Source organism: Saccopteryx leptura, chromosome 4 (assembly GCF_036850995.1).
Source record: "Saccopteryx leptura isolate mSacLep1 chromosome 4, mSacLep1_pri_phased_curated, whole genome shotgun sequence".
Lineage (NCBI taxonomy): Eukaryota > Metazoa > Chordata > Mammalia > Chiroptera > Emballonuridae > Saccopteryx > Saccopteryx leptura.
Window position 1 is genome coordinate 159,739,699 of NC_089506.1, and position 16,029 is coordinate 159,755,727.

The following is a 16,029-nucleotide window of genomic DNA, read 5'->3' on the forward strand; positions in this document are numbered from 1 at the left end:
TATCTTATACATGGGGGAATGTGGTAACTTACTGATTACACAAGATAAAAGATTATATATAAACTTTATTTCCATCCATAATTTTATCTGGCACCATAATTCCATTTAGATATATTGCACAGGATGTGCCAAAAATCATCAATTACCAAATAAACTCCATGACTCTGCATGGGTGACCCTTTTAATGGTGAACACCAGGTCACAACACTGTAACTGTCAATTCAACTACACCAAGGGTTTTGAAGCTAATGGCTCCTTTGCCGAGGCCAGTTATAAATAAATTTCAGATGGAAACTGGCATCCCCCTGAAAGAATTCTAACTTCACACTGTTGGGGTAACTTACCAAGAAGGCTTTGGAAGAGACTAACTTTACACAGCACATTTTTCAAAGAGATACATTTATTCACTATCATGATCAGACTATTACATCAACAACATGAATGCAAAAAAACCCCAAAATCTACATTACAATCCTTTGTTGGAATGCTTTACACTTTCCACAGAATAGAGACTAAAATAACTTGTTATCCAATTAGTCACAAATACAGTCCTTGAATTTTTTGCCTATTCACATGTGCATTGTCTAAAATATGTCTTCTTTGTAGCAGCTAGACCCTGTGTTCCATGTGTTAGGCTGAGTTCATAAATCTGTTGTAACCTGCAGCTTCCCTTTCATTTCTCTGGCTCTCTCTCCTGCTAAGTTTTGTTTCCTGGAAGTAATTAAAACCTCTGCCACTATCAACACTACTGCTGCTGCAGAAACTGCCATGGCCACCTTGGTTTCATGGTTTAGCAAAGTATTGGTCTCCACCACTATACGGTCTAGAGCTTCTGTCTCCAAAGTTTCCTCCTTTCCTGGGTCCACATTTTGAAGTTTTATTGTCATAATTGTAGTTTTGTCACCTCCAAAATTGCTTCTATCATTACCAATCCATTATAGTAAGGTGACCAACTTTTTTACAATGAAAAGGAGGATAAAAATAAATGAAAGAAAACAATATTGTAACTAAAAGAAACATTGTATTTATCACAACAATAATACACTATAATATGATAAATGCATAATAAAACATTTATAATATTTTATATTATAATTATACTTACATGCCTATTAAATTTTAATAATAATTATAAGAAAAAAGTAGAAATATTGATACTTTTTGATACTTATTGATAATATTATTATTTAGATAATATTATCTAAATGAGCACTTTTCCATTGAATGAATATTTTTTGTCAATGTATCATCTTGTAACAATATATTGGAAATAGCTGAATGAGAAATATCCTTTGTATGGCCAGTAGCTGTGGCCACCATCACAGCCACCTGGCCAACCCAGGTTCACATTTAATTCAGAAAGATAGTAAGGAATCAACAGAGCCAAGAACTGGTGGTCCATTTTTCTTTATTCTAGACTCGTACCGGCCAATGAGTAAAAAACAAACACACTGGGCACCAAAACCTACTCTTTCTGATTTTTTTCTAGAATCAAATGCCCTCACCAGTCTTATTCACCTCTGTTCCCCATATCCTTCACCTGCACAAACTGGCTTCTCCTTCAGCATTCCACCATTTTGGCTACCTCCTCCATGTGGCCTCCCTGCCCTGCTACAACATGGGCTTCTCCTCCCTACCACAGTGTGGTCTCCTCCCCAAAATGGTCTCCTAGCTCCTCCTTTTAAAACTTTTCAGTGGAAAAGCCCTCCCCCAGCACACATTAGCACAACCAAGCCCCTTCCCAAGCATGAAAGGCAATTAGCTGTATCACGTGAGAGCATCACCACATAAGAGCAAAGGCCATCTTTAACAATAAGAGTGAAAAAAAACAACAAAAAATACAACTCATTCATTCAACATCCTTTATATTGAATATTATGTGAATTGTGCTTACCTGTGATTGAATATTCACTGAGAAAGAAATAATCGTGAGTCTACAATGTCATATGTGCCATGTCATGTTTCAGTAAGAAGTACACAAAGCCATTTGTGCATTCGGTATATCGTGCGCTATCTCAAGGTCTCCCATGTGAAGTGCATGTGCCTCATAATCACATCTTGCTGCACTGTACTAATCCTTGACTAATTGTCAAGTCAAATACAAATACATCACATCACACGCAATGGATCAATTCTGCATTGATCAAATATGGACATATACAGATAAGCCTTCCAATATCAAAAAAGAGGACATGTAGGAGGACACATTTTGAGGGAGGACAGAACTTATAAAAGGAGGACTGTCCTCCCTAAAGGAGGATGATTTGTCACCTTAATTATAGCCATCCCTACTGCCATCATACCAACCACCACAATGGCTGCCACCAAAGCCACCTCAACCACTAAAGTTTCCTCCATGACTGAAGTTGTCATTCCCATTAAAACCACCTTCACGACCACCTCTGAAGTTTCCAGAACCACTGCGAACTGTTTGGATGGATGAAGCACTAGGCATCTCTTGCTTATATAGGTCTTTTCTTACTTCACAGTGTGGCCATTATTAGTATGGTATTTTTTTTTTGACAGGGACAGAGAGAGACAGAGAGAAGAACATATAAGGACAGAGAGGAAGGGAGAGAGATGAAAAGCATCAATTCTTTGTTGTGGCATCTTAGTTATTCATTGATTGCTTTCTCATATGTGCCTTGACTGGGGGGCTACAGAAGACCAAGTGACCCCTTGCTCAAGCCAGCAACCTTGGGCTGAAGCTGATGAGCCCTGCTCAAACCAGATGAGCCTGCCCTCAAACTGGAGATCTTGGGGTTTTGAACCAGGGTCCTCCACATCCCAGTCTGATGCTCTATCCATGGTATTTCTGAATGACAGTTTTGTCTACAGAGTCATGGTCATGAAAGGTTTCAAAAGCAAAGCCTCTTTTTATTGTCACTTCCTCGGTCAGTCATGATTTCAATCACTTCAATTTTCCCATGCTGTTCAAAATAACCTCTTAAGTGATGTTCTTCAGTGTCCTTAATACACTGACAAAAGTCTTTTCCACAGTTAAGTGAGCACCAAGTCTTTGTGACTCTTCTCTTGAGACACCCTTCCTCGGTTCCACAACTCTTCTGTCTGCATCACGTGGCCTTGCATTTACAACTGCATTCACCTCTCCCACAGAGGCATATGTGACAAACCCAAAACCCCTGGAGCACTTGGTGTTGGGATCTCTCATCACCACACAGTTTGTGAGCATTCCCCACTGCTCAGAATGGCTCCTCAGATGCCCATCAGTTGTTTCAAAGTTCAAATCTCCAATAAAGAGCTTCTGCAGAGTGATGTCACGGAAATGGCGCCGTGAGCAGCGCGTCCGACAGATCTCCCCAAAATCACAACAAATTTATCAACTAGAAACAGAAAAATTTATCCTCGAAGCATTCCGGAGTTCCACACAAACTGAAAGCGAAAGGACTGTTATCACTTGAATCTGAGAGACGAGGGTGTGGAGGAAGCTAATTACCGCAGAGACGTTCATTCAAGCCGCGGAGGGAGTGTGCCTGTGTGCTATCAACAAGACCACCCTCAGATGCCAATAAGAAAGAGGAAATCGAATATTATGGATACAAAAGAAAGAGAGGTAACACAAATAGATGTGGAAAAATCTATGGAGAAAAGACTTAACATATTGGAAGCCTTGGAGCTAAATGACAGAGAATTTAAAATAGAAATCTTAAAAATACTCAGAGATATACAAGAAAACACAGAAAGGCAATTTAGGGAGATCAGAAAACAACTCAATGAACACAAAGAATATATTACCAAGGAAATTGAAACTATAAAAACAAATCAAACAGAAATGAAAAACTCAATTCACGAGCTGAAAAATGAGGTAACAAGCTTAGCTAACAGAACAGCCCAGATAGAAGATAGGATTAGTGAAATAGAAGACAAACAACTTGAGGCACAACAGAGAGAAGAAGAAAGAGACTCAAAAATTTTAAAAAATGAGATACCCCTACAAGAATTATCTGACTCCATCAAAAAGAATAACATAAGAATAATAGGTATATCAGAGGGAGAAGAGAAAGAAAATGGAATGGAGAATATACTCAAACAAATAATAGACGAGAACTTCCCAAGCCTGTGGAAAGAACTAAAGCCTCAAATTCAAGAAGCAAACAGAACACCGAGTTTTCTTAACCCCAACAAACCCACTCCAAGGCACATCATAATAAAGATGACACAAACCAATGACAAAGAAAAAATTCTCAAGGCAGCCAGGGAAAAGAAGAGTACAACATATAAAGGAAGGCCTATTAGATTATCATCAGATTTCTCAGCAGAAACTCTACAAGCTAGAAGAGAGTGGACCCCAATATTTAAATCCCTGAAAGAGAGGAACTTTCAGCCAAGAATACTATACCCATCAAAGCTATCCTTCAAGTACGAAGGAGATATAAAAACATTCACAAATACAGAAAAGATGAGAGAATTTATCATCAGAAAGCCCCCACTCCAGGAAATACTAAAGGGGGTTTTCCAACCAGATTCAAAGAACAAAAGAAAACAACACCACAAGTAACAGCTCCACCAAGAACACAATAAAACCAAACTTAAACTGTGACAACAAAGGAAAAAAAGGGGGGAAAGGATGGAGATTAACAGTAGCAAAGGACGATGAAGTGCAGAAATACTCATAAGATAGGGTACTACAATGAATATGGTAGGTACCCTTTTCATTACTTAATGGTAACCACCCTTGAAAAAACCACCACAAAAACACTTGACTTAAAAAAGGTAGCAACAGAGGAAAGAAGTATGGAACACAAACAAACAAAAACAAATGATAGAAAAACAAAAGAGAAGAATCAAACAAGATACAAAACTAACAGAAAGCAATTTATAAAATGGCAGTAGGGAACCCACAAGTGTCAATAATTACACTAAATGTAAATGGATTAAATTTACCAATAAAAAGACACAGAGTAGCAGAATGGATTAAAAAAGAAAATCCAACTATATGCTGCCTACAAGAAACACATCTAAGCAACAAGGATAAAAACAAATTCAAAGTGAAAGGCTGGAAAACAATACTCCAAGCAAACAACACCCAAAAAAAAGCAGGTGTAGCAATACTCATATCTAATAATGCTGACTACAAGACAGGAAAAGTACTCAGAGACAAAAATGGTCATTTCATAATGATTAAGGGGAAGTTGAATCAAGAAGACATAACAATCCTTAATATATATGCACCAAACCAAGGAGCATCAAAATATATAAGACAGCTACTTATTGACCTTAAAACAAAAACTAACAAAAATACAATCATACTTGGAGACCTCAATACACCGCTGACGGCTCTAGATCGGTCATCCAAACAGAGAATCAATAAAGATATAGTGGCCTTAAACGAAATACTAGAACACCTGGATATGATAGACATCTACAGGACACTTCATCCCAAAGCGACAGAGTATACATTTTTCTCTAGTGTACATGGAACATTCTCAAGAATTGACCATATGTTGGGCCACAAAGACAATATCAGCAAATTTAGAAAAATTGAAATTGTACCAAGCATATTTTCTGATCATAAAGCCTTGAAACTAGAATTCAACTGCAAAAAAGAGGGGGAAAAACCCACAAAAATGTGGAAACTAAACAACATACTTCTAAAAAATGAATGAGTCAAAGAAGAAATAAGTGCAGAGATCAAAAGATATATACAGACAAATGAAAATGAAAATACGACATATCAGAATCTCTGGGATGCAGCAAAAGCAGTAATAAGAGGAAAGTTCATATCACTTCAGGCCTATATGAACAAACAAGAGAGAGCCGAAGTAAACTACTTAACTTCACACCTTAAGGAACTAGAAAAAGAAGAACAAAGACAACCCAAAACCAGCCGAAGAAAGGAGATAATAAAAATCAGAGCAGAAATAAATGAAATAGAGAACAGAAAAACTATAGAAAAAATCAATAAAACAAGGAGCTGGTTCTTTGAAAAGATCAACAAAATTGACAAACCCTTGGCAAGACTCACCAAGGAAAAAAGGCACAGGACTCAAATAAATAAAATCCAAAATGAAAGAGGAGAGATCACCACAGACATCATAGATATACAAAGAATTATTGTAGAATACTATGAAAAATTATATGCCACCAAATACAACAATCTAGAAGAAATGGATAAATTCCTAGAACAATACAACCTTCCTAGACTGAGTCATGAAGAAGCGGAAAGCCTAAACAGACCAATCAGCAGAGAGGAAATAGAAAAAACTATTAAAAACCTCCCCAAAAATAAAAGTCCAGGCCCAGATGGTTATACTAGTGAATTCTATCAAACATTCAAAGAAGACTTGGTTCCTATTCTACTCAAAGTCTTCCAAAAAATTGAAGAAGAAGCAATACTTCCAAACACATTTTATGAGGCCAACATAACCCTCATACCAAAACCTGGCAAGGATGGCACAAAGAAAGAAAACTACAGACCAATATCTCTAATGAATACAGATGCTAAAATACTAAACAAAATACTGGCAAACCGAATACAACAACATATTAAAAAAATAATACATCATGATCAAGTGGGATTCATCCTAGAATCTCAAGGATGGTTCAACATACGCAAAACGGTTAACGTAATACACCATATCAACCAAACAAAGAACAAAAACCACATGATCTTATCAATAGATGCAGAAAAGGCTTTTGATAAAATACAACACAATTTTATGTTTAAGACTCTCAACAAAGTGGGTATAGAAGGAAAATATCTCAACATGATAAAGGCCATATATGATAAACCATCAGCCAACATCATATTAAACGGCATAAAACTGAGGACTTTCTACCTTAAATCAGGAACAAGACAGGGTTGTCCACTCTCTCCACTCTTATTTAACGTGGTGCTAGAAGTTCTGGCCAGAGCAATCAGACAAGACAAAGAAATAAAAGGCATCCACATCGGAAAAGAAGAAGTAAAGGTATCACTTTTTGCTGATGATATGATACTATACATCGAAAACCCGAAGGACTCCACAAAAAGATTATTAGAAACAATAAACCAATAGAGTAAGGTCACAGGATACAAAATTAACATACAAAAGTCCATAGCCTTTCTATATGCCAACAATGAAATATTAGAAAACGAACTCAAAAAAATAATCCCCTTCACGATTGCAACAAAAAAAATAAAATACCTAGGAATAAACATAACAAAGAATGTAAAGGACCTATATAATGAAAACTACAAGGCATTATTAAGAGAAATAGAAAAAGACACAATGAGATGGAAAAATATTCCTTGTTCTTGGAAAGGAAGAATAAATATAATTAAAATGGCCATATTACCCAAAGCAATATATAAATTTAATGCAATTCCCATTAAAATTCCTATGAGATTTTTTAAAGAAATGGAACAAAAAATCATCAGATTTATATGGAACTATAAAAAACCCCGAATAGCCAAAACAATCCTAAGGAAAAAGAATGAAGCTGGGGGCATTACAATACCTGACTTTAAACTATATATATATTTTTTAAATTTATTTTTTTACTTTTATTAATTTTTAGAGAAGAGAGAGAATGAGAGAGAGAGAGAGAAGGGGGAGGGAGGAGCAGGAAGCATCAACTCCCATATGTGCCTTGACCAGGCAAGCCCAGGGTTTTGAACCGGCGACCTCAGCATTTCAGGTTGATGCTTTATCCACTGCGCCACCACAGGTCAGGCAGACTTTAAACTATATTATAGGGCCACGATAATCAAAACAACATGGTATTGGCAAAAAAATAGACACTCAGACCAATGGAACAGAATAGAAAGCCCAGAAATAAAACCACATATATATGGTCAAATAATCTTTGATAAAGGGGCCAACAACACACAATGGAGAAAAGAAAGCCTCTTCAACAAATGGTGTTGGGAAAACTGGAAAGCCACATGCAAAAGAATGAAACTCGACTACAGCCTGTCCCCGTGTACTAAAATTAATTCAAAATGGATCAAAGACCTAAATATAAGACCTGAAACAATAAAGTACATAGAAGAAGACATAGGTACTAAAATCATGGACCTGGGTTTTAAAGAACAATTTATGAACTTGACTCCAATGGCAAGAGAAGTTAAGGCAAAGATAAATGAATGGGACTACATCAGACTAAGAAGTTTTTGCTCAGCAAGAGAAACTGATATCAAAATAAACAGACAGCCAACTAAATGGGAAATATTTTCAAACAACAGCTCAGATAAGGGCCTAATATCCAAAATTTACAAAGAACTCATAAAACTCAACAACAAACAAACAAACAATCCAATAAAAAAATGGGAAGAGGACATGAACAGACACTTCTCCCAGGAAGAGATACAAATGGCCAACAGATATATGAAAAGATGCTCAGCTTCATTAGTTATTAGAGAAATGCAAATCAAAACTACAATGAGATACCACCTCACCCCTGTTAGATTAGCTATTATCAACAAGACGGGTAATAGCAAATGTTGGAGAGGCTGCGGAGAAAAGGGAACTCTCATCCACTGTTGGTGGGACTGTAAAGTAGTACAACCATTATGGAGGAAAGTATGGTGGTTCCTCAAAAAACTGCAAATAGAACTACCTTATGACCCAGCAATCCCTCTACTGGGAATATACCCCAAAACCTCAGAAACATTGATACGTACAGACACATGTAGCCCCATGTTCATTGCAGCACTGTTCACAGTGGCCAAGACATGGAAACAACCAAAAAGCCCTTCAATAGAAGACTGGATAAAGAAGATGTGGCACATATACACTATGGAATACTACTCAGCCATAAGAAATGATGACATCGGATCGTTTACAGCAAAATGGTGGGATCTTGATAACATTATACGGAGTGAAATAAGTAAATCAGAAAAAAACAAGAACTACATGATTCCATACATTGGTGGAACATAAAAACGAGACTAAGAGACATGGACAAGAGTGTGGTGGTTACCAGGGGTGAGGGGAGGGAGGACATGGGAGGGAGGGAGGGAGAGAGTTAGGGGGAGGGGGAGGGGCACAGAGAACTGGATAGAGGGAGGCGGAGGACAATCTGACTTTGGGCAAGGGATATGCAACATAATTTAATGACAAAATAACCTAGATATGTTTTCTTTGAATATATGTACCCTGATTTATTAATGTCATCCCATTATCATTAATAAAAATTTATTAAAAAAATAAAAAAGGGAAAAAAAAATAAAAGAGCTTCTGCAGCTATTCCAGCTCTTTGGGAGACTCTGACTTAGACATGACAACTGGGGGTGGGGAAACTTCAACATTTAGTAGAGTCCACCATCATGTAGGAGTGATCTAACAAATATATATCAATTTTGAGTATATTTCACTTACTCTTTTGTATTTTTTTTATGGAGACAGAGAGAGAGTCAGAGAGAGGGATAGACAGGGACAGACAGACAGACCAGAAGAGAGACCAGAAGCATCAATCGTTAGTTTTTCGTTGTGACACCTTATTTGGTTCACTGATTGCTTTCTCATATGTGCCTTGACCGTGGGCCTTCAGCAGACTGAGTAACCCCTTGTTCAAGCCAGCGAACTTGGGTCCAAGCTGGTGAGCTCAGATGAGCCCACGCTGAAGCTGGCAACCTTGGGGTCTCGAACCTGGGTCCTACATGTCCCAGTCTGACGCACTATCCACTGTGCCACCACCTGGTCAGGCTCTTTTGTATTTCTTAATTTAAGATTTCTTTTACTATTTATTCAGTATTATTGAATGTACCAAAAGTCATATGTATCAAGAGAAAAGTATCCATATAGAAGCAAAAATCATTTACCAAAAGAAAATATTTGTGATATTTGTTAGCTTGTTTTTTATTATAATATTTGTGATTTATCATTTTGAATTAATGTTTATTTTCATACTTAATTTTCTATTAGTGTTTCAGTTTGGGGAGATGAAAAAGTTCTTGAAATGCAGGGTGACAATGGTTTCACAGTAATGTGAATGTATTTAATGTCACTGACCTATACACTTAAAAATGGAAAATGTAAATCTTTATATGATATTTTTTTTATTTCTTTTTACCACAATAAGAAAAAGAAAAGAAACAAATATTGTATTCCCCATGTATAAGATGCACCCTTTTTTGAAAAATTTGGGATTTAAAAACTGGGTGCGTCTTATACAATGGTTATATATTTCTTTTACTTGCATCACCCGCTCTTCCACACTTGTTGTCTTTGTGCTCATTGTTTCACACTTGTTACCGGTATATTATGGTAGGTTATGTTTTGCCAAGTTCTTCCCAGAAATGGCTCAGAAACGATTTTCATAGAGTGCTGAATTCAAGTTAAAAGTGATCCAGTTTGCAAGGTGAATGAAAATCGGGCTGCTGAACATAAGTTTGGTCCTCCTCCAACTGAGAAATCAATCCAAGACTGACTATGGGAAGAAGAAATCCTACTGAAAATGCCATGGCAGAAGAAGGCCGTGAGGGGCAAGTCAGCAAAATGGCCTGATTTAAATAGGGAATTGAGCCCTGGCCAGCTAGCTCAGCGGTAGAGCATCAGCCCAGCATGTGGAAGTCCCAGGTTCAATTACCATCCGGGGTACACAGGACAAGCGCCCATTTGCTTCTCCACCCTTCCCTCTCTATTTTCTCTTTGTCTTTCACTTCCCCTCCTACAGCCAAGGCTCTACTGGAGCAAAATTGGCCCAGGCGCTGAGGATGGCTCCATGTCCTCTGCCTCAGGCTTTAGAATGGCTCTGGTTGCAGCAGGGCAATGCCCCAGATGGGCAGAGCATCACCCCCTAGTGGGCATGATCCCAGTCGGAGTGGGAGTCTGTCTCTCTGTCTCCCTGCTTGTCACTTCAGAAAAATACAAAAAAACAAAACCAAAAAAAAAAAAAACCCTTAAAAGAATGTAAAGAGGCAATTGAGGCCCTGGCCGGTTGGCTCAGTGGTAGAGCATTGGCCTGGCATGAAGGAGTCCCGGGTTCGATTCCCAGCCAGGGCACACAGGAGAAGCACCCATCTGCTTCTCCACCCCTCCCCTTCTCCTTCCTCTCTGTCTCTCTCTTCCCCTCCCGCAGCCAAGGCTCCATTGGAGCAAAGTTGGCCCAGGCGCTGGGGGTGGCTCTATGGCCTCTGCCTCAGGTGCTAGAATGGTTCTGGTTGCAACAGAGCGACACCCCAGATGGGCAGAGCATGGCCCCCTGGTGGGCATGCCGGGTAGATCCCGGTCAGGCACATGCAGGAGTCTGTCTGACTGCCTCCCTGTTTCCAACTTCAGAAAAAAAAAAAAAAAGATGCAATTGAAGATATGGGTTGAAGAGCAAAGGGCAATTGGAATTTCTGTGTCCATAAAGATAGTTCTGCATGAGGCAAGAATTGCTGATGAAAATAAGTTATTGATTTCAAAGGAGGACACAATTGGTGCTTCAGGTTCATGAAACAGATGGACTAAGTATGCGTACATGCACTAGACTTGCCTAAAAGATTCCTGAAAGCTATGAGCAGAAGATCCTTGAATTTCATCATTTTGTCATTCAATGTCGGAAGACATCAGTTTGAGTTGGGACAAATAGCAAATATGGATGAAGTTCCCCCTTCAATTTGATGTCCCAAGAAACAGAACTGTTGATAAGAACGTTGTGAAACTGTAACTGTGAAGACAAGTGAACATAAAGAGAGCCATTATACAGTTGTTCTTGTTTGCTCTGCTGACTGAACCAAGCTGCCTCCTATGCTGATTTTCAAATGCAAAACAATGCCAAAAAAAGACTTTCCTTGAGGAGTGATTGCCCCCATTCATGACAAGGGTTTGATGGATCAGGATGGGATAAAGATCTGGTTTGAGAAAATTTGGAGAAGGAAACCAGTGGGCTCTTATGCAAACTTGCCCTATTGGTGCTTGATCAGTTCAGGGCACACATAACAAAAAACATTATGGAGACTGCTACAGAGCAATAAACAAAACTTGCCCTCATACCTGGAGGCTTAGCACCCCAGCTCCAAGCACTTGATGTCAGCGTTAACAAACCCTTCAAAGCTGCCATGAGAGACAAATGGAACCAATGAATGAAGTCTTCTAGGGACAATTTTATACCAGCAGGAAGAGTGAAGAAACCAACTATAGAAGTTTGTACCTGGGTGAAAAGATCCTGGGATGATATCAAGATTGAGATCATTGTCAAGTCATTTAAGAAGTGTGGCATTTCAAATACCATAGATGGAACTAAGAATGAGGCAATATATGAAGACAGTTATTCAGCATCAGACACAGATGAAGACAAGCTAATGGATGGGAGTTTTGACAATGAAGAGGGGTTGTCTGAATTTTATGATGAATAAAACTTGAGTTCAATAACTTTATGTAATAAATTTCTTTTTCAAATTTTGGGCCCCAAAATTAAGGTGCATCTTATAAATGGGAGCGTCTTATACATGAGAAAATCTGGTAAATTTAGCCTTGGCTCTCTGCTCCATCTGTGAAATCTTCCAGACTTCTGGTAAGTCTACCTCTAATTACTTCTGAATCATGAGGAGTTTTTCATGTGTGTTCAATAATATGTTTTCTGAGCTATAGCAGAGCGTATATGAATTTTTTTCTATTCTGTTCCATCTATTACTCACTGAGAACCATCATATCCTATTAGAACCTAAAGTAATGAATCTAAGATATCAAAATTAAATTGGGAATAAATAATCTCCTTTTGATTTTGCCTATCATAAAGGGTTATCAAAATTATTATTATTATTATTTCCCAATACCTCAGAGTTTTTAAGTAAAATATTCCTGTTTTTTATTACAATCCCTCAGTCTTTGCCCTTTGCCCCAAACCTCTCTATCCAGTGTTCAGACACACTGAAATAATTACAATGCCCTAACCTTAATCACTTCTCCCTTGATTCTTTATGTGATTAGTCTTATAAGCTCGATTCTCTCTTCCCTTAAGACCCTGGTCAGCAAACTGGAGCTCAAGACACATGTGGCTCTTTGGCCCCTTGACTGTGGCTCTTTCACAAAACACCATGTGTAGGCGCTACCTCGATAAGGAATGTACCTACTTATATAGTTTAAGTTTAAAAAATTTGTCTCTCAAAAGAAATTTCAATCGTTGTACTGTTGATAATTTGACTCTGTTGACTAATGAGTTTGCTGACCACTGCCTTAGGATGAGATACAGCTAATATTCAACTAGTATATACCACTATGGTTATGCTGTTAATTAAATACTGAAACAATCATCATGGGTTGCATGTAACCACTGTACTGTGTCCCTGAGTGCCTTCTCTCACCTCCCTGGCCAACCTATGTCCTCCTCCAGGGTCCCTCAGACTTGACAATATTCCAACAGCTAGGAGTTAGCAAATGGTTCAGTCACAGCTTACAGGACCTTACTTCATCACTCCAGGCCACCAATCAGCAGGTGAATGCTATTTTTTACTGGTTGTTAAATATTTTGAATTTATTCTTGGATGAGGTATTCCTCCAGCTGACTCCTTGATCTCTTAGAGATTGCACCATTAATTCATCAGACATTCCCTACTTCATTAGTCATCAGGAAAAAGCAATGAAAATACAATGAGATACCACTATGCACTTACAGAATGGCTAAAATAAAAAAGACAGAAAATACCGAAAGTTGGCAATTTTCACATATTGCTGGTGGGAGTACAACTACTTTGGGAAACTGGTTGTGATATTTAGTACACTAAACATGTATTCATATGCATAGCCCATGACCCAGAAATGATAAACCTATCTCTCTTCTGACATTACTCCTCCTCTCATTTTAAGAGACATTTACCCAGGGTCACTATCTACTTACCAAGAAACTACAGATGCTAGTTTCCTTCTCTTCTAAGATATACAGTAGAAGCGCATTTTGATGTGAAGAGCATTAGCTCAATCCCAGTGCCTCATAAGCATTCATATAATGTAGCTCTTCTGTACCAAGAGAAATTTTCTACCATCTCCTAGAACTGGTTTTCTGATTTAGTAAACTTTATTAAATGGCACCATTCAGTATGTATTGCTGCTAAAGGTTTTTCTTTCTATACTCCACTTTTCTTTACCAACCAGGATCCAATGTATAGTCTTAGTTTTCCTGTCTCTGAAAGAAAAGGCAAAGCAGAGACAAGCATTTGAGCCACCTTAAAAAGCAGAATTCACACATTGGAGGGGTACCAGAACAATCTTTTTTGGAGGACAAAGGCAAGAATAAGTGTGTAACCTATCTATTTTTTCTCAATCCAGCTCTAGCTCATATTTGGTAACAACATATCCCATATTTTCACATTAGCTTTTCTGATCATCATAACTTTCAGTAGTAAGTTTTACTTTCCTCTGAGACTCTAATAACACATAGCAGAAATATGGGGAAGCTACATCAAATGCTCCAAACCAGACACCATTTGAAACTAGTCATCTTTCTGTTTTTAAACTACCCGGCCAAAGGTCACAAATTTTCCTCTTATAAATGTATATATTCAGTGATGGGATTCAAATTATTTAACAACTGGTTCTCTGCCCTAGTGACCATTTTTAAGTATAAAGAAACAATATACCAAAGTTTGTTTATTATTTCATGCATTTAATACTTAAAAAAGAATAATAAAACAGGTACACAAAACTAAATTATGTTATAAGAAAGAGTTTTAAAATATTAATGAATAATATTAAATGGTACCTGACAAAAAACAATAAAACTGTTATTTAAGATATTTCCATATTGCTTCTTGATTGGCGTCCTCACTTGCAATTTTCTTTGCTTTTATACGAACATCATCAGCTGTTTGATTTATTCTTAACCATCTTTTCACTGTAGGAGTAGGCTCCCATTCCTTTAGAGGTAGGCTGATTAGACTAATAGTCATTGTGTTTGATATATTAGAAACAGGCGACTAAAGTAACAAATGCAAGGGAATTAAAATGTAGCATTTCACCAAAAGTATGAGTTTTATGAAATAATAAATATATATATTACAAGCATAGTTCTGTCAAATTTTTTTCACCTATGGACTGAATGAGATTACTACAGGCACTTAGAATACACTGTTGGGCAAATAAACATTAAAAAAGAAAAAGGAATGTAAATTTGTGATTCCCACATTGGCGGCTGCCCAGGCACCCACCTTAGAGAAAACCCTGATTAAAACTGCCATTCTAACAATCTATTCTCTAAACTCAACAAAAAATTAGGTATCAGTTCTGCCGAACCAGTGTGAACTGGCTGAATCCCACCACCATAGAGATTCCCTTCAATCATCTATCTCAAAACCTTTCTGGTAATATTTGATCCAGCTACTCAATTTTTGGTTCACCATATTTTATATTGGCACTGCTGAAAACTCTTATAGAATCTGACTCATATTTCCTAGAATCTGACTCATAATTTTTTCTAGGATAAAATTTTATTACATCTGCATACATCATCCACTAGCATGCATTATCCTTGCCCTTGCTCTTCCCACCTTTGTAATAAAACACTTTCTCAGGTTAGACCCAAAGAGGTCTTCTCTGCCAACTATCCAGAAACACATATGCAAGCCAGATATCCACTAAAATTTAAGCTTCCTTTTGCATAGTGTTGGATTACTACTAGGTAACATTTTCCATCTTCTCTTGCATCTGATAAGGCTATGTGACTACTTCTTGTCAACGGAATGTGAAGAAAGATGTGAGTATGACTTCTAGGCCAAAGAGCATAAAAAGGTGTACCTTATTCATAATGTTTTTTTCTTTATCTGTTTTTACTAACTGAATCAGAAAACTATGAAATCCTTACTAGCGGTAGAGCCCTGAGATAAAAGGAGCCCGAGTCTCCAAATTATTACATTTAGGAAATTCTTGACTACCTGAAACACCTAGATTGGAATACTGTGAAAAAGAAAAATAAATTTATATTGTATTAAGCATTGAAATTTGGGACTTTATGTTATAGTGCCTAACTTGACTCTAACTAAATTAGGTTTTGAGATTCATTCTACCTTTTTCTTTTTGTTCTAGCCAATATCTGGTCTGTTTTCATTAGGTTCCTTGTGTCATAAATGCCAGACACAATTATTTCAACAGTCTTACATCTAGCCCT

General features: G+C 37.5%; 1 pseudogene; it reads right to left on the reverse strand.

Moving 5' to 3' along the window:
• Nucleotides 1-630: 630 nt before the first annotated feature.
• LOC136403336 (heterogeneous nuclear ribonucleoprotein A1-like) lies at nt 631-9,224 on the reverse strand (annotated as a pseudogene).
• Between the last annotated feature and the right edge of the window lie 6,805 nt (nt 9,225-16,029).